This window comes from Coptis chinensis, chromosome 5 (genome assembly GCF_015680905.1).
Source record: "Coptis chinensis isolate HL-2020 chromosome 5, ASM1568090v1, whole genome shotgun sequence".
Classification (NCBI taxonomy): Eukaryota; Viridiplantae; Streptophyta; class Magnoliopsida; order Ranunculales; family Ranunculaceae; genus Coptis; species Coptis chinensis.
In genome coordinates, this window is record NC_141460.1 from 23579423 (window position 1) to 23599642 (window position 20220).

Below are 20220 nucleotides of genomic sequence, written 5' to 3' on the forward strand. Positions count from 1 at the left end.
TTGTTCTGCGAAGTAGTTCAATTCGGATTACGACGATTCGTCGTTAGTGGATTAAGTTGAGCTAAGGTGGAATCAATCCCCCTCTAACTCCTTATCATAGAATCGACGTAGTATTCCCATAGTTGTTTAAATAGTCGACTAGTTGCATCTTGTGGGTAGTTGCATCGTAGTCTAGTTATCATTTCGTAAATCTCTCATTAGACTTAGAGTAGAGTAATTAGACTAGAAAACACAAGATCTTGGAAGGACTAGGAGTGGAACGAACTTCCTACTCCACTATATATGTTCAATAGATCGAGAGTAGAACAATCTTTGATAAATTTAGCCACGTAATATAAGTTTTAGTTTACTTACGTTTTGAGTTTTATCGTTCATTTCGTAGGTAAACTTTATCTTTTTATGATTTATCAAAAATGGCCACGCTGTGGATCGAATCGGGTCACCCAGCGTGTGACAAAGGGAATACTCTTCACTATAAAAAGATGTAGTTCATACCTTGTTTTTATAAAAACAAAAGCTTGACTCTTTGTTAATGGTAGATAGTTAGGTTAGAAAATAAATTAGGTTAGGATTAGAAAAGTAGCCATTAAACCTTAGTTTTAGATCTAGTTTTAGATTAATTAATTAGTTTTTATTCTTGCCTTAAATTCAGTATTAAATTATTGTTATTGCTATTCATTAGATAAATAAAGTTAATTAGTTCTCCATAATCTAGTTTCATTTTCGTTTATTTATTAGCTTAAATCCTTAGATTTACTTATTTGTCATTATTAGTTTAATTCAATTATTGCATGAGTAGTTTCGAATTGAGTTTAAACAAGTAAAGTTCAAATCTTTATATTATGTCTTGTTTAGATTCCATGAGAAATGATAGTCTTATGATTCTCGGCTAAACCTCTATTAGAGGGGGTTGAAAAACCTTGATGAAGCTTGATTTCGATTAGCGTAGAATAGTCATAATTTCCCATTCAACTCTAGATGTAATTAGTCCACCATGAGAATGGGGTTGAATACTTCACATGCTAGATGTTAGTGGTAGAGATTACCATGAACACTAGGGATTAGGAAGAACCAATTGTTCTGCGTAGTAGTTCAATTCGGATTACGACGATTCGTCGTTAGTAAATTAAGTCGAGTTAAGGTGGATTCAAATCCCCCCTAATTCCTTATCATTGAATCATTTTAGTTCATACCTTGTTATTTGAATTATCGCATCTTGAATTCAGATTACGACGATTCGTCGTTAGTGGATTAACTTGAGCTAAGGTGGAATCAATCCCCCTCTAACTCCTTATCATAGAATCGACGTAGTATTCCCATAGTTGTTTAAATAGTCGACTAGTTGCATCTTGTGGGTAGTTGCATCGTAGTCTAGTTATCATTTCGTAAATCTTTCATTAGACTTAGAGTAGAGTAATTAGACTAGAAAACACAGCATGCGGAAGGACTAGGAGTGGAACGAACTTCCTACTCCACTATATCTGTTCAATAGATCGAGAGTAGAACAATCTTCGTTAAATTTAGCCACGTAATATAATTTTAGTTTACTTACGTTTTGAGTTTTATCGTTCATTTCGTAGGTAAACTTTATCTTTTTATGATTTATCACTCACGGATGAACAATGAATGTTCATAGTCCAATAAGAGTATTAACATTGATTGTTCATGGTCCAAATTTCAAACGCTAATTGTTGATGCTGAACTTTACCAGGTAATTGTTGATGCCGAAGCTATAATAGATGAGGAAAGAACATTGCTGTAGAACATATCTAGTGACGTTGTACCCTCTGATCAGGTAGATTTCAACTTATATGAAGTGTATAAATACACACTATAGTATTAGTGCATAAATATACTAGATAACTGCTAAGCAGTGGGGGTGTGAGTAGAGGGTGGAGAAGATAGAGGGAGAGATAGGTTTGTGGGTGGGGAAAGAGAGAGACTTAGGGTTTGGTTGAGAGGGAGAGGGAGAAGAAAGGAAGGAGAGAGAGAAAAGAGAGAGAGAGAGAGAGAGAGACCAACCAACTTATTTTTTGTCCACATACCCCCACCCCCACTTCTGCCCAGATCGTTCGCTCTGCTCACTTGACTATAATATTAGTATTATTAATATCCAAAAGTAGTTATGAACAAATATTGTTCATACCACTAAACTGGCTATGAACAATCATTGTTCATACTCCATTGGCTATGAACAATCAGTGTTCATACTCCAAATAGGCATGAACACTGAATGTTCATAGTCCAATAAGAGTATGACCATTGATTGTTCATGTTCTAAATTTCAAACACTAATTGTTGATGCTGAACTTTATCAGGTAATTGTTGATGCCGTAAATATAACGGATGAGGAAATAATATTGCTACAGAACATATCCAGTGACGTTGTACCCTCTGATCAAGAAATGATTGTCCAGCCTACGACTGAAGAAGATGATGAGGCCATGTAAATAAGACTGGAGAACCAAATTTTGAGGGAGAACGTCAACACAGTTGAACAAGACCTTTTGTTGAAGGAGGAGTTGAGGGAGAAGGTCAACACACATGAACAAGAACTTCTTTTGTGCAAAGAAGAAAATGAAAAGTTGAAGGAAGAGTTGAAAAAGAAGGTCAACACACTCGAACAAGACCTTCTGTTGTGCAAAAAAGAAAATAAAAAGTTCAAGGAAGAGTTGAAAAATAAGGACCAGCAAGAGGGGGAAAAGCAAACCATTGACATAAAGAATGTAAGTCCTCCTCACATTACTCCTACTATATAAGTTTTAATTAATACATTTAATTATAGAGCCCTAATTATATACTTATCTTTTTCACCTAATATTAACAGGGACAACAAACTAATATTGTAACGGTTAAGGGAATGGATGTGGATGAAAAGGGTGATGATGCTGACAAGCGTGATGCCGATTGTGGAATTATTGAGAGACAATTTCTCACCAAAAAGAAAGAGCTCAAATCGGAAAATAAGGAAGGCTTGCTCATTGAAAGACCATTGATCAGTAAAACAAAGCGTAAACTTCTCATTCTTGATGTCAATGGTTCGCTTCTTCACATAGGTAACAAGTTTGACCTTCCTTCAGATTGTATTGCTGACAAGTTCATTTATGGAAAGGCAATATTAAAGAGGTCATCCTGTGTTGATTTCTTGAAGTTTTGTTTTCAAAGATTCAATGTTGGTGTTTGGTCATCTAGGAGAAAATGAAATTTGAACGGTGTGCTCAATATTTCCATGGGCGATATGAAGTCCCAATTGTTGTTTTGTTGGGACCAATCCCATTGCTCTACTACTGGGTTTTACACTGTTAAGAACAATGCGAAGCCTTTGATGTTGAAAGAACTTGTCAAACTTTGGGATAAGGTTGACCAAAATCTTCCTTGGGAGAAGAGAGAGTACAATGAATTGAACAGTCTCCTTGTCGATGATTCTCCTTATAAAGCATTGCTTAATCCCGCACACACTGCCATTTTCCCTACTTCATACTACTTTTGTAATAAGAATGACAATTCGTTAGGACATAGGGGTGACATTAAGATGTATTTGGAAGGATTAGCGACATTAGATAATGTTCAAAAGTACATTCAGCAACACCTTTTTGGGCAACCTGCAATTGCAGAGAGCCATCCATGTTGGCAACATTATTCGCAGGTCATCAATTCTCGTTCACAGGCTCCTTCAGTACGTGGATTGTGAAAATTGTTCTTGATTTCGAGGAATGCTTAAACTTCAGAATACTTCTATGAGTAGTTTGTTTTCTAGTATGATTACAAAATGTTTTGTAGTTTGTGTTGTACTACTGAAACATACCCCACAAACATTGCACTTTTCTGTATGTCTATGAATTAAAATGAATAATTTGGTACATAAGGTGGATGATATACCAGGGCAGATTGTTCATACTCTATTGGATATGAACAATCAGTGTTCATACCCCCAAATAGGCATGGACACTGAATGTTCATAGTCCAATAAGAGTACGAACATTGATTGCTCATGGTCCAAATTTCAAACATTAATTGTTGTTGCTAAACTTTATCCGGTAATTGCTGATGTCGAAGCTATAACAGATAAGGAAATAACATTACTGCAGAACATATCCATTGACGATGTACCCTCTGATCAAGAAATGATTGTCTAGCCTACGACTGAAGAAGATGAGCGGGCCATGTCAAAAAGACTGGAGAACCAAATTTTGAGGGAGAAGGTCAACATACTCGAACAAGACCTTCTGTTATGCAAAGAAGAAAATGAACAATTGAAGAAAGAGTTGAGGGAGAAGGTCAACACACTTGACCAAGAACTTCTTTTGTGCAAAGAAGAAAATGAAAAGTTGAAGGAAGAGTTGAAAAAGAAGGTCAACACACTCGAACAAGACCTTCTGTTGTGAAAAGAAGAAAATGAAAAGTTCAAGTAAGAGTTAAAGGAGAAGGTTAATACACTTGAACAAGAACTTCTTTTGTGCAAAGAAGAAAATGGAAAGTTGAAGGAAAAGTTGAAAAAGAAGGTTAACACACTCGAACAAGAACTTTTATTGTGCAAAGAAGAAAATGAAAAGTTCGAGGAAGAGTTGAAAAAGAAGGACCAACAAGAAGGGGATAAGGTAACCTCAAACTGATAATGCAGTCCACCATCATGTACCGAATGAGGATGTGGAAATGGTGTTCAATGAGGATGCAGAAATGGTGCCAAATGAGGATGTAGAAATGGTGCCAAATGAGTCTCCAGACTTTAGAGGTCCATCATTTTCCATTGGTATTCCTCTGTCACCTATACCCAAGGAGAAAGAAAAAGAACAGAGAAATGATGGGAAGAAAGAAGCTGAGATAAAAATTAAAATGACTTCCATAATCAAGAAAGTGAAGAACAATAGAGATAGGAAAACTAAGCAGATGGACCCCAATTTCACCAAAGAAGGGAAGATGAAACCACTCAAAAAAGTAATGAACCTTGACACTGGCAAAGAAATTCTTGATAAAGGGAAGCAAGTCAGAGATATTGACAATGGGCCACTGCTAGACCCTAAGACAAGTCCTTACTATCATGGATTAGAAGAATGCCAGAGACAAATTATCGACACTTTCTTCAAAATGGTAGACACCAGGTAAATCTAGAAAGACTGTAAGTGTTTTACAAGTTTAAAATGACATCAAATAGCACTTTTTACTGATGCTAATTTCTTTGGGTTTTTGAAGCACAATCGCATGGGGAGATGGTGACAATTTCCAAATAGCTGGTTCTCTAGTAGAAGACCTTTTGTTTGATAGGGAAATTGATTATCAGGTAAATTTTGATACCCCATTCTAGACTATGAACAATGAATGTTCATACTCTTGTTGGGCTATGAACATTCATTGTTCATACACCTAGTGGACTATGAATAATGAATGTTCATACCTGACCTTACATCAACCAAATAATGTTTATACTTTGCTATTTTTTTTATTTCGATATATGACCTTCATTTATTTGTAGAACTTACTTCATTTATACTTTGTTTTGAATCTTAAAAATGCTGAATTCAACAGGTCATCGACTGGTGGTCTCTCCAACTTCGCAAAAGGTTCCCAACCAAAAAAGAAACATGTCTACTATCTGCCAACTCAAAGGTGAATTATTTATTTCAAATTATTGTTTCATATCTATTTTGTGGTTAGTCTCACATTCTTATTATTTCACGCACTCAATGTAACATCATATACTGGGAGGAGGAAATGCAAAAATAGTGGACACAATCAACTTGAGTGCCAATTTCTTGGCAATTCCAATACATTCAGAAAACCATTGGACACTACTAGTTGTGGAGTTCGTAATGGGACAACAAGATAAATGGTTATATTTCAACTCCTTAAGCCACGAGAAAAAATCATCCCAAATTGCAAAAGACATGGTAATTTCAACACTAAAATGAGAAGAAACTTTTGTATCTTCTAACATAAATAAAGGAATAACTTCTTGTTATTTTGCAGAAGAAGAAACTGGTTGAGAAAATAAATCTTTAGATTAGAAAGGAGAAAATGACAATTCATATGCTCAGTAGTCAAGTAAGAATACAGTCTCCAAAATGTTCGCAGCAAACCAATAGGTAAATGCATAATTATTCACTAAAATTCTTATAAACTTCTACATTAAGAAAGTTATAATTGACCTGAGATTTGTATTTTCTAAATTACAACACTGATTGTGGACTCCATGTTTGCAAAATGATGGAAATTATTTTTAAATGGTCGATGGGATTTCTTTGAAGTAACGAAAGCAAAAGAAGCACACAAGATGCACCCTCAACTTGCATGCCTGTTACCGATAGACCGCTTAAGTAGTTGGACTCTAGAAAATCATGAGTTTATGGATAATTATCGAAAGGGGGAATTTAATGATTAATGAATAGGAGGAATGATAAAACATTATATTTTGACGTGTATGAATATGCGTGAGTGCGTCAGTATATATGTATATCAGTTGTTATGAAAGTCAACTATTATTGATGTTTATCATGTGTTCTCTTAATCTTTATCCTCTTATTTGAAACTATTATAAACTCATGTCTTACAATTGTGAACACTAAAAGTTCATACTCTTGTTGGACCATGAACATTTAGTGTTCATACAATGGAACTACGAACACTGAATGTTCATACTCTTGTTGGACTATGAACATTTAATGTTCATACTCTTGTTGAATTACTACATTGCAGGTAGTATTGTCCTTCTTAGGAACTTTTGTCGAACCTAAATTTGTGTGTTAATTATGGTGATAAGTTTTTGTAAGTTTTTCTCGTCAGAAATAGGTTGTTGAAGTAGGCAATAAGCATTACTGACACAAAAACCAGCATAAACCTACAAAGAATAAATTCTGAAGGTAACGTAAACATCAACACTTGTATAAACTAGAAAGATTAATGTCACCCTAAATATATGTTGTACATTACAAGATATTACTTAATTTTAAATAAAAATATATGCACCGATAAATATAACTTGAATGGTGACATCAACTACTGGTTAAACCAAGCTGTAGTGAAGTCTGAGATGAATGGGAGAATTGAGTGATTGGCGAAGGTTGTGATTTTTTTGACAAATACCAACTTCGCTAGACTGAAATTGTACCAAAGGATCCTGTCGTTGCATTCAAAAACTACAATATTTTCTATGAGTAGGTCGACGAAATATGGGTGACAGTATTGTAGTGAATACAATTTGTCCAACGAATACGTCCTTGGTTCACTCCACAACATGTTGTCATAATCATGTAAAACCCTAAGTTCTAATTTCTCAGTAGCATTGTTCTTCTCACCCCAGAACCTAAACATAATAGCAATAGTACCATTAAACTAAAACAGTTTGTACAACTTTGGTAGGGATTTATTCTGCGGTAGCCCAATCCTCGTCCAAGATTCAAGGGCAATGTTATATACCAATATGCCTGCATAAAAAAGAGGCCAGTGAAAAGATCCTTTTGCAGCCACTCCGAGCTGGTTCTTGATGTGTTCATCATTAAATGACAACTCCAAGTCCTTCAACCTTCTCTATTTAAAACTTCGGGAATCAAACATTTCAACATACATGATGATGACAAATTTCTTAGTTTTACTTACTCAGGTAGGCCTTACAGTGTTGAAGTTGGGCTTTGACAGTCAAACTATAGTAAAACCCAATGGTTCCATTGAATTCACCAACATTCCAAGGGATTCTGTAAATAATCTAACCCTAGGAGTATTGAGTTGATAGACCTCTCCTATCATTGGTTTGCAAATGTAATATTTTTAGTTTTTCTCGTAAGGTGTGGTCAAGAGAACAATATCTTGCATTGAAAACACAGCGATGGCTGTACCATACGGTTTGTCCTTCAGTGTTGGGGTTGGAATAGGAGGGTTGTTGTCAATGCTGGATATGAAAGATACAGTGGATTCCCATTTCTTGTCAGTATTTATAAGGTAACCAAGAAATGATCCCGTCATATGTGTATGCATTACAAAGGAATTTCTACTTGTAAAGCTTCCCCATTCTCTGGACACAAATTTTGACTTTTTGACAAATGGGAGTGGAGCACGTTTAAGAACCTGTGCCCATATATATGTATGCAACTCCTTTCTATTGTTGTTGTTGTGTGCAGTAGAAGAAGCGGCCGCCATTATATGTTTGATCTGTTGGTTGTTTCTGATTTGTATGGCATAAACTGTTTCCATGACTCTTGATAAATACAAAATTTACGTAAACTAACTATCTATGCGTAAACACAAATAGTCAATCACATAAATAAGTGCTTAGATCAATATTCCTACTCTCAATTCATTATGCAATATAGAGAGTCAGGATTTGTTCCACTCATAAACTATCAAGACATAAATAGAATTCAATTAATCAAACACAAGGAAACAATAGTGAGAACAATGAGAGTAGTGTTATGATTTATTTAAACTAAAACTAATTATAAATTATTTAAACTAACAATGTAAAAAACTAATTATAAATTAAACTAATTTAAACTAAGCAATTAAAAAGTGAATTTAATGAATAGGAAGAACATAGATGATGGATTAATCCATCTATGTGAAGCTATGATTATTGTAACTAGTTTCTCTTGTTTTAATCTTAACCTTTATTAATCTACACAAGGTAAAACAACAAAAGTCACAATTATTGATCCCTAACCAATTCTAGCAATCTCTGTACTAAGATATAATTAGCATAAGAGAAATTCTCCTCCACAAATCTCTGTTTGGAGTTTCCTTCCTCCAGTTCAACTTCTATAATCTCTATCTCTAGACAACTATAGAACTTGAACTTGAAGCACATAAGACAATAAGAAAACTAAAGAAGAATAATCATAACCCTCACATAGACTTCATAAAACTCCTCTAATGGAGTTTTTAGCCTAGTTTCATTGGGTTCATTAACAATAAACAATAATAAGAAGACATAATTAAATTAAACTAAACTTGATTAAAATAACTTGAATTTTAATTTGCAGATTGAAATATAAACTAAGTATTTTATTCTAAAACTCAAATCTTGTTCTAACAACTAATTAGATTAATCTATATAAACTAATTAACTAAGTAAAACCTAAGTTTAAAACTAATTTTCTGATCTAGAACTAGGTATCTTAAGAGTTAAGCTTTTGTCTGTTGTTATAGAAGAGACCAGATCCACAATTTTGTGGATGGGCTTGGAGCCATGTTTTGGGTCGGAAAATCGAGCCCAAAACCTTAGTATTTTAGTCCACAAAGGGTTTTTCAGTTGGAAATGACTTTAACAGCCCTTTTTGTCCACTTCTGCTTCTCTGATTCAGTCAAGGCTTAGACCATTAGAAATCTCTTTCCGAGCCGGTCGGTTTGACGTAAGTTAGGCCAAATTCCGAGGTTTGAGTCCAAAGATACAACCTTCGGAAGTTTAGCTGACTTTTGTGCGCTATTTCTGCCCGCGTTGACTTTGACTTTTCAGCTTTGATCGGGCTTTAAAAAGGTGTTTTCTCCTTGAATCTTGGCCTTTTATCATAGAACTTCTTAGCAACCAACCTTTGCTTCTTTATCTCACAAAAGGGATGCGTTTCTGCACGTACTCGACTCCAATGCCTGAAATACATAATAATACGATAACAATACTAACTCTTACTTAGTAATCACATAATTGGTCTAAAAGTAATATTGTTAAAGGGTTAAAACTATAGTTTTGGGCTCTTATCAAACCACCCCCAAACAGCATTTTGCTTGTCCTCAAGCAAATATGAGAAATTAGAATAAGTGACCACAAACTTCATCTATACTACAACGACTAAGAAATAAAACTATTGTTTCCTTATTTCTTTCTCAATTATCTATACATCTCATTAGCAATGAATACAGAATAATCAAGTCGAAACCTAAACTAATATATGAATAATAATCAAATTATCTTAAGATAAACAACTATATAATGAACTATGATATGAAATGCAATGGTAGGTCTACATCTGAAACTTTTGGGTAGCGTGCCAAAGTAGGTTCTCACAAGGAATGTGTCAAAACACATAACACTTTGATTTTTCCACTCAAGTTTGCTAACTCCAGTGTGCAGTGGGCACACGTTTCCTCATAATCTCAATGACAATCCAAGGAAGCCGAGGTCGATCAAACATATCTACCACTTACTATCACACCAACCTATTCCTAATTGAGCTAGAGGTCTTTATTAGGTGATACAGGGCGTAGGAATTGGTTAAAGAAGGAAGGAAATGGATATTCAAAAATACAAGTCTGAGAAAATAGGGTCTTCCTATTATGTAACTAGAGAAAATCTTGTTCTTTTGCTTCTACACTTTGTTTCCATCCTTAGCATTTTATTTTGGCTTTTTGACTCATTTTATTCTATTTTTGGAGTTTTTATTGTTTTTCTATTTTTCTATTTTTCTTTTCTTTTCTTTTCTTTGGATGTATTTTTTTTTCTTTTTTCTTTTCTGAAGTAACTAACTAGTTTTTGTTTACGCATGTTTTTCTATTTTCTTTTCTTCACTCATCCTATTTCTCATACTTATCTAGATAGGTAGGCTGATTTTATTTTTTATTTTTTTTTATTGGGTAAAGGATTTGTGGTTTGTGAAAAGGATAATGAAAAGCTCAGTGGGGCGACTACCGGATAATAAATTTTATATATGTGTGAATTTTTGGCTATATCAATCCAAAGAGGGCCTAAATTCTCGCTTAGGATATGGTATGGTGATCAAGCAAGTGGATGTGTGATTTCTCTACTCAAAATTTACTTCTCCCTTGTGTCATCACTCAGATATTTCACTCTTATGAGGCTTTTAGGCTAGCTGCTCACATGATATATATTAAGTACTCTAACCTAGGTTTTAGAAAAATACTGCCAAGTACAATCAAATATGCTCATGCAAGATGTTTGTGAAAAGATGCAATGACTATTACTTACGTATTAATCTATGTTTCAAAAATTAAATCCTAATGCAAATACTATGTGAGATTTCTAAACTAATATCATCATGGAGAAGGGAACAATATCATTATCACTAAGTGCCTAGTATAAATAATATTTATGATTTTTAAAATTTTATAAAGAAAAGTGCATAATTTACATTCTAAAAGTGCCTAATTTTTGCAAATGTTTCTATCCCACCCCCAAACAATCGAACGCTTTGTCCTCAAAGTGTAAAGAGATTAGGAAAGAATTTACCATAGAAACGTGGCAAAAATTGGCAGTACTTATAACAGAAATATTGTAAAGATGATATGATAACATGAAGCACAATTAAACTGTTACGTACTAACTAACACAAACTCTACTGGAGTAAACATGATAGGCAAAGGGTGGCAAAAAAATTTGAAATGAAATACTAAAATACGCCACCCCCAACAAAATTGGAAAACTCTTTTTAAGTTTGAATTTTTTTGTTTGGCCTATACTCCTGAAAGTTGGTATTGTACAAAAACTTGGGTCTTTTAAAGTCGGATTCCCTAGACTTAATGTGATATATATGTATTAACATGCAGTTTCCCATATATCAATAATCTAAATAATTGTGGATCTTTCCATAAATAGTTAACACGGAATGCACCATCAAACATAATTAAGCACCAAGATTTCATATGGCATGGTTTAGTAGAATGGGAGTGAATTCTGATGGATCTAGAACCTAATTGAGCATAAAGTTTCTTCTTTTTCTTTGAACGAAAAGATGTCCAAGTGAATGATGGTGAGAAAATGGATGGTTGTGGAAGATATGTAGGGTATGGATAAGTTTTCGATTGAAGGAATGGAAAAAATGAGTGCGTGGTTTTAGCATAAAACTTATTGGTGGCATGGGTTGGTATTAGCACACATATGAAAATGATGGTATCAGGTGGCTCTTTAGGTAGTTCTTGAGAGGGTGGATCATCACAGGCTCTTAGAAACTCGTCGAATTCCTTATCTAGGTTGTTCGCATCCATAATTATGGTATTCATCTCCATCTTTGAAGAATTCATCTATCTCGTCTATTGTGAGGTTTACTCCATCTCTTGTAATGTCGGAAGGTAGGGTGGAATATTCTTTCGTTAGTTGAGTTATGTTCAAGGAGTTAAAATTATGATCTTTGTCTTCTTCCATAAGAAGGGTATCTACTAGTGTGGGGACAAGATCATCGGACGCAGTAACGTGATATACAAAACTCTCAATAGACTTAACTTCACTTTCTACAAGAAAATCTACATTGTCTCTGCTTTTGTCTAAACATGTTAACTTCCAAAGAAAGATTTCCAAACGAAAGAGTCATTGAGCCATCCTGACAACTGATTTGGGCATTGGCGGTTGCCAAGAAAGGACGCCCTAAGATGATGGGAATAGAATCATGAGAAGCTTCTGCGTCGAGAATAACAAAGTCAACGGGGTAGTAAAAATCTTGAACCTTAACGAGAATGTTTTCAACTATGCCTTTGGGATACTTAATAGAACAATTGGCTAACTGCAAAGTCATTTTGGTTAGTTGAAGTTTTGTTAGACCCAGTTGTTTATATAAATAAAAAAGGAGTAAGTTAACACTCGCTCCCAGGTCTAATAAAGCAGTTGTTATGAAGGTATCACCTAAGGTGCATTGTACAGTAGGATGACCAGGGTCCTTGTACTTAACAATTCTTTTATGTTAAGATAAAGAGGGATATTGTTTAGTTAAGAAGGCTTCATTGGGTATGTTGCTTTTCCTCTTCTTGGTGCACAACTCTTTTAGAAACTTAGCGTGTCCAGGTAGACTTTTTATAGCATCTAGAAAAGGTAGGTTTATAGTTAGATTTTTAAACAATTCCCTAATCTCATCAAAAATCTCGTCCTTTTTAGACACAACTAGTCTCTTGGGATACAGTGGCTTATCTCTATATTTAGCATATGGTTCAAAAATATTATTAGTCTTTGCGTTATTTTTAGCCATTTTCCATCTAGGTATCCATATTGGAACCTCTACAGTTGTAGGGTCTTCAATTTCTATTATTGGGTCTTGTAAGGTTTTCCCTTTTTGTTGTGGTTTAACTGGTACTTCTACAGTTGTAGGGTCTTTAGTTTCTATTATAGTATTTGGTATGGTATCATTTTTAGTTTGCGGGTGATCTTTAGGCATAGTCACTTGGTTATCAACTACTCACCCTGAACAAAGGATAGTGACTGCCTGTAGGTCCCCTGGGGTTATATTACCATTACACTGAATACTTTTTATTTCAAAGGTAGTGTTTGTTGACTTTGGATTAGGCACTGCTTGACCTGGAAACACGCCCGTTTGGTTATTATTTTGGCTAGGAGACATGTTAATAACCTTTTGGCACAAAAACTGCTTCATTTGCATCGTTTGTTTCATCATATTAGAGTTTTGATCATGCTGATCTTTCATCAAGTTGGAGTTTTGTTGCATAATTTGATTTTGTTTCTCCAACAAGGTCACTACGACTTTGTCTGTAGATGGTTGGACTGGAATTAAAGCTTGTTGAGCGTTCATGTCTTGATGTTGATAGTTCTGGGTCATGGGCACTAAACCTCTACTTTGGTCACCTAAGTTTCCTTGTCCTTGATGTTGAGTTAACTGGTTAAAGTGTGATGGTTGTGGTGGTGGTTGTGTATAGACAAGAGGACAATAGAAGTCAGAATGCTCAAGACTAAAATAGACATTACAACGAGTAGAGTTAATCTTCATGACTGGAGTGGGTTATTGTTGAACAGAGAGGGCATCAACCTTTTTAGTGAGAGCATCAATAAGAGTTTTAAGCTCGAGATCATTTTTAACCTCAAAAGAAGAAGGAGTAGAGTGGGAAGATTCGTTACCTCCCCAGTTGTTGTTCCTCTTAGATTGATCTTCTAAGAATTTATAAGCGTCCAAGGCTCCTTTACTAAGAAAACTACCCCCATTCATGATATCTAGAACCTCCTTATAACGATGTAAAATCCCCTTGAAGAAGGCACGAACAAGCCTGTCTTTTGCAAGATTATGATGCGGGCATTCAATGAGAAGATCAGTGAAATGATTCCAGGCCTCTGAAAAGGATTCATGAGGATTCTGGCAGAATAAATGAATCTTTTGAAGCATTTTATCTGTCTTCAGGGGTGGGTAAAACTGTTCCATGAACAATTGAACCAGGGTAGACCATGAGTCCACAGAGTTTGGCGTTTGGGCAGTTAACCAAAACGTCGCCTTGTTAGCTAGGGTGAATGGAAACACCCTAAGTTTAACTTGATCCGGACTTACGCTAGGATGATGGAATGTAGTGAGAACTTGTTCTATCCTACGCATATGCTGGTAAGGCTTCTCGTGGTCTAAACTATGAAAAATCGGTAACAAGTTAAATATATTAGGGGGAATTCAAAAATCCCCCACTAGGTCTGCAAGAACGATGCACAACTTAGGGCCATCATTTAGGGCTTTATAAAAATCAGAGAGAGGAGTCTCTTGTTCTTTAGCCATTGATGCAGGTGTAGTGTGTGAAATTCTAGATAGGTGTGTGGTATTTATGTTTACAAAAAAACAAGCCTGATTATACTAGAATTAAACTCCTCTGATAGAAGAAACGAGGAGTGAAAGAAGGAGTACCTGAATGCCTCCTTGCTACGCGTTTGAATAACGTCTTGTATATGCGAGCTCAGTGTATTTAACAACTTAGAAACACTGAATAACTTGAAGAAATAGAAATTTGGACTAACCTATGAAAATTGGGCTGCTCAAGAAGAGGGCGCGGGTCGCGCTCAGAAATGGTCTTGGTAGGGCACGGGTCGCGCTCAGGTCCAACTCAAGTTCCAGGTGCTTCAGTGCTAGGTGCACTCAGAAGTAGCCTTGTATGGGCGCGGGTCACGCTCAGGCTATTCTTGCAAATTTTTTTTAGTTTCTAAACCAAATGATCACAGTTATAACCAAACAAGGGTGGGTGGGTTGAGAATGGGGGATTGCCCCTTGGATTCAAGCAATTGAATTCTTGTCCTGAAAGAGTTTAAGATGGCAACAGAGCCATTTGATAGAAGGGAAAATGATAGTTTTACCTACGAATAAGTTACGAAACTAAACGCAAGTAAAACTAGAACTAATTTTTACGCTTAATAGTTATCAAAGTTTTCTACTCTCGATGCTATTGCAATAAGTTTGAGTAGAGAATTCGTTCCAGTCCTAGTTCTTTAGAAATCTAAGTTAACTACGATTATTAGTCTATCAAAATCAATGAGAGTAATGATGGAAATTATACTACGATGGAAATTCAAATACTAAGGTTCGAATTTAGATAAAGAATTAGGGGAATTTGATTCCACCTTGAATTCAACTTAATAAACTAGCATAGATTGTTGTAATCCAATTCTTATGTTCTTACGATAAGAATTAGTCGTTCTAATCCCTAATCATTCATGGCAATCTCTACCAAATAATGACTAGCATGTGAGGAAGTTTAACCCATTCTCATGGCGAATCAACTACCTTCTAGAGTGAAATAAAATCTTACAACTATTTCTACACTACACAATCAAGTTTTCATCAAGGCTTCCTCAAACCCCTCTAATGGAGGTTTAGCCTTGATTAATAAAACTATCATTTCCATAGGAATTAAAACAAGACATGATATAAAGATTATAAATTTGCTATATTGATCTACTTAATAATTCAAAACTGAATTAACAACTAATAAATGATTAATAACTAAAAAATTGAATATAGATCTAAGTGATTTAATAAACTAAAACTAAATTTATGAATAACTAACTACTTTTATTGATCTAATGAATAATAACACTACTGATTCAAAACTGAATTTAAAACAAGGTAATAAAACTAATTAATGGAGTCTAAGCTAATTTATTTTCTAATCTAGGTCTAGGTATCTTAAGAGCTAAGCTTTTGTCTGTTGATATAGAAGAGACCAGATCCACAATTTCGTGTATGGGCATGGAGCCATGTTTTGGGCCGGAAAATCGAGCCCAAAACCTCAGTACTTCAGTCCACAAAGGGTTTTTTAGGTGGAAATGACTTCAACAACACTTTTCATCCACTTTTGCTCCTCTGATTTAGTCAAGGCTTAGACCATTAGAAAGCTCTTTCTGAGCCGGTCGTTTTGACGTAATGTAGGCCCAATTCTGAGGTCTGAATCCAAAGATACGGCCTTCAGAAGTTTAGCTGACTTTTGTGCGCTATTTCTGCCCGCGTTGACTTTGACTTTTCAGCTTTGACCGGGCTTTAAAAAGGCTTTTTCTCCTTGTATCTTGGAATTTAATCATAGAACTTCTTAGCAACCAACCTTTGCTTCTTTATCTCGCAAAAGGGATGCGTTTCTGCACGTATTCGACTCCAATGCCTGAAATACATAAGAACATGATAACAGTACTAACTCTTACTTATTAATCACATAATTGGTCTAAAAGTAATATTGTTAAGGGGTTAAAACTACAGTTTTGGGCTCTTATCAACTCTGTTTAAGTATTTTATACTGAACAGTTTTCTCATGTCTCGATTACTGTAACCGTTTTCTCAAGTCTTGATTACTATAACCATTTTCTCATGTCTCGGTTACTGTAACCATTCTCGTATTGGGTTACTTAATCTAAACATTATCGTATTGGATTATTACATTGTGGGTAGTATAGTTCTTCTTAGGAACTTTTTTTGTACCTACATTTGTGGTTGATTAACTGAAGGTGTGGTGATCAAATGGTATGGGGAGCTGCGATTCCCACTTCCCAAAGAGACAGAGAATAAGTATATAGATCTTCCCATAGATATTTATTGACCATAAATTGACCCTAAATTGATTGGGATTGTTATTTCATTGATTAGGCTATTTCATTAGGAGCATTATTTGATTAGGACTGCTAAAAACTAAGAAAATTGCATTCATATGTTTGTTCATTACATGGATTTCGCACTCATATCTTGATTCATTCATGCATACATTACTTAAGACTCATTTTTGCAAAGTTTGATAGTGCCATCTTTATGGTAACTGTTGGGTCATTTATTTCAGTCCTTTGTCTTGCCTCCCTCATCGCATCGGACAGCAACTCAAAACTTAAACATAGTGAGCATTTCAAGTACTTCCTCCTAGTGTTCAACCCATTTCAAGTACTCCCTCATTATTTCTCCCTTCTGTTAAAGGGTGAAAAAGTTTCCACTGGGAAGATTTGGTGGGCGTGCAACAACTTGTTCCCTACTTTGTTGATTTTGTCCCTTCTGTTAAATTGCCGATTTGCAACTTGTTCGCTATATATAAAGGGTTGCAATCCAAATTTCCTACAATTTTGTAGTACTACAAAACAAAGTGCTTCATTTACTTATCGAATTACTTAGTCAGACAAATACTTTAACAACATCTAACACTCAAACAAAAAAGGGAAAAAAAAATTAGAACAATAGATAAATGAGAATTGATGAGTTGAAGATAATGTGGCAAAAAATTATGCGTGAAGACACAGATCCCTTGTAGTAAACGTCCATACCTCTAGAAAAGTTGGATTCTAGTGCTAGTGAAGTGAAGTGGTATGGCATTATATATACAAACCATGTTGAAAGCTGGAATGCAATGATTGTGGATGACCGTTCATGTCTCGTGACTCTTCTTGTTGATGAAATAAGAACGATTTTGGGAGTTCATTTATGCAAATTCCGTACTGTTGTAGATGCGTGGTCCTAGAAATTTGAAAGCTTAACACCACTCGCTACTTCTCTTTTGCATGATAACATTAGCAGGTCAATGACTTTTTCAGTAAATCGGTATTCAGACAACACATTTGACATTCTCTCCACCAAAGGAAGAAAGTTCATTGTTGATCTTGTGAAAAGGGAGTGTTCTTATAGGTGGTTCCAACAGATGGGTATCCTATGCGCATGCATGCAAAGCCATCAGTGTCAATCACCATAGTGGGAAAGGTTGGACATATCACACTTTTGTTGATCAGTACTTCAGAATAAATATGTGGAAGCGGACATACGCTGAGGTGTGGAAAGGAATTCCTAGCAGGGAGCAATGGGACATTGAATGTTACGATGAGCGCATTTTACCACCTGAAGGCAAACGTCAAGCAGGTCGTCCCCTGACTGTGAGGATGTAGTTTTGGCCATCACGGAAGGGGCCAAAGCAGGAAAGACATTTCACCTTGTGCGGAGAGAAAAGGCACAACAAAATGCCTTGCAAGAATTTTTTTGATGACAAGGGTGCCATTGTACGTCCTTCGAACGTTCCTGCAACGGGACAAAACATTTCCTATGTGATGTTGTAGTTGTCTTATTTCGTCGTTCGTAATGTTGTTTAATTTTGGTGTAATTAATATTGTGTTTTGGGAGGTAACAGAAGAATATTTTGGAATGCAACAGAAGCTCATCTAGGGAGATGTAAGGGTTATAGTGGGTAGTATTTACACCATGATCACTTTTATCCACAACGTACTTCATCCATTCATTCTCGTATTGGATTACTACATTGCGGGTAGTACTTAGGAACTTTTGTTGTACCTAAATTTATGGTGAATTTATTATTTAACCCTATTATTAACTGAAGGTGTGGTGATGAAATGGTATTGTGGCATGTGTTTTGTTATGGGGACCTACGTTCTCCATTTCCCAAAGAGATAGAGAATAAGTATGGGAGAATAAGTATATAGATCTTCCCATAGATAAATTTTTTTGATTGGGTCAAGAGCATAAAAAACGTACATCATTGATTAGGCTAATTCATTAGGACTGCTAAAAACAAAAAAAAAATGATTATGTTATTATTTAATTGTAGTATAACTATAGTACATTGTCGTATCACCACACTAGATTGTCGATTTGAAGAACATGCATAAGAAACCAGAATCCATAATAAACCGTTATTTGAAAACCTTTTCTATCACTCAACTTTTACATTAACAGTGATAGACAAGTTCTTAAGCTTCTCCACCAGCGGCCCAACCATCTTACTCTACCCACACAGTTCACATTTAAGCATTGTAAACCCTTTTCCAGGCAAGTTTGGCAACATCTCGGTAAATTCCCTCTCCCTTTGACAACCACTTGGACAGGGTATGCCTTTGTAAGGACATACGCCTATCCAGTGATCTATTTCACCACACTAACAAGCATCCAAATCACCGTGTAGTTGTTGGAATCCATTGCAGTGAGGGTTGGAGTATATCAAAAACCTGTACACTTCACCATTTTCATAAACTTAAAAACATGGTATCATAAAACAATTGCAATGTTGTTTGTGGCAACGGGTATTAAGGCCTTTGCAATCAAGTGCAATATGTTTCTTTGATTCACAGATCTGACATGTGACCTGTTAGCCGAATGTAATCAACGGTTCTTAGAAAATTAAAAGGGAGTTGAAAATAAAATGTAAAGAATATTGTATTTGTCCATCACAGTAAATAGAAGGTAATAGAGGAATTAAATGAGGTTTTAGACCTTCTTACCACACTAGCGGAATAATTGATGGGGGGAATTGCATGATATTGAGTAAGTTGAGTTTTGAATGTAAGTGAAGCTTCACCATATTTGGTTGCTTTGAATGTCCAAGCAGAAGCCATCGAAAAAGTATTAGAAGTGGTTGAAGCCTTGGTTTTCACAATGTGAAGGGAGAAGCTTCCCTTATAAGCTTATCTGGAACAGCTGTTTACGATGGATTTCAAAGATTAAGACACGAGATGTAACTATTTGTAATGGTGGCGTCAGGAACTTGAAATTACCATTTAACTTTGAATCTTCAGACCCTTGAATCTTTGATATGATGTTGTTGCTAATTAGTCTAATATGCATCTGGTGCACGTGAATATATATATTTTTGGGGGGAACATGCTAATTTATGAGTTGCCCATTTTTTGGTTTTTGGGGAGTCACACCTTTTTCTCAGGAATTGAATATCCCTAAGTATTTCAATTGGATTTCAACTATTTTTTCAACCCAAGTAACCAATAATTGAACCCTAATATTAAACTAAAATCGTTTTTGGATTTTGGAATCCAAAATTAAACCCCATTAGCTGCGAAATGTGAAAGACTTGGCATTGATTGGAATTTTGGGTTTCGCTGTGTAGCACTAATAAAGTATTATTTGTAGTTCCTAAACTTATAGGTAATACTATTTTCCTCACAACCTAATTTGTTTCATTTTAGTTTGAGATGTTTGATGTACCCTTAAATGTTTTGTAGATGGGTCCGTTTGTAGATTGTGTGGTTTGGAATTTAGTGTCAGTTGATTGGGGGTTTAGTTTAATCTTGATTTAGTTTTTCATATAGTGTTTTACCAATTTTGTTCTACCCTAGCC

At 35.3% G+C, this 20220-nt stretch overlaps 1 pseudogene; it reads left to right on the plus strand.

The window, feature by feature from the left end:
• The first annotated feature begins 2860 nt into the window (after positions 1-2860).
• LOC147497129 (putative FCP1 homology domain-containing protein C1271.03c) lies at positions 2861-3691 on the plus strand (annotated as a pseudogene).
• Positions 3692-20220: the final 16529 nt, after the last annotated feature.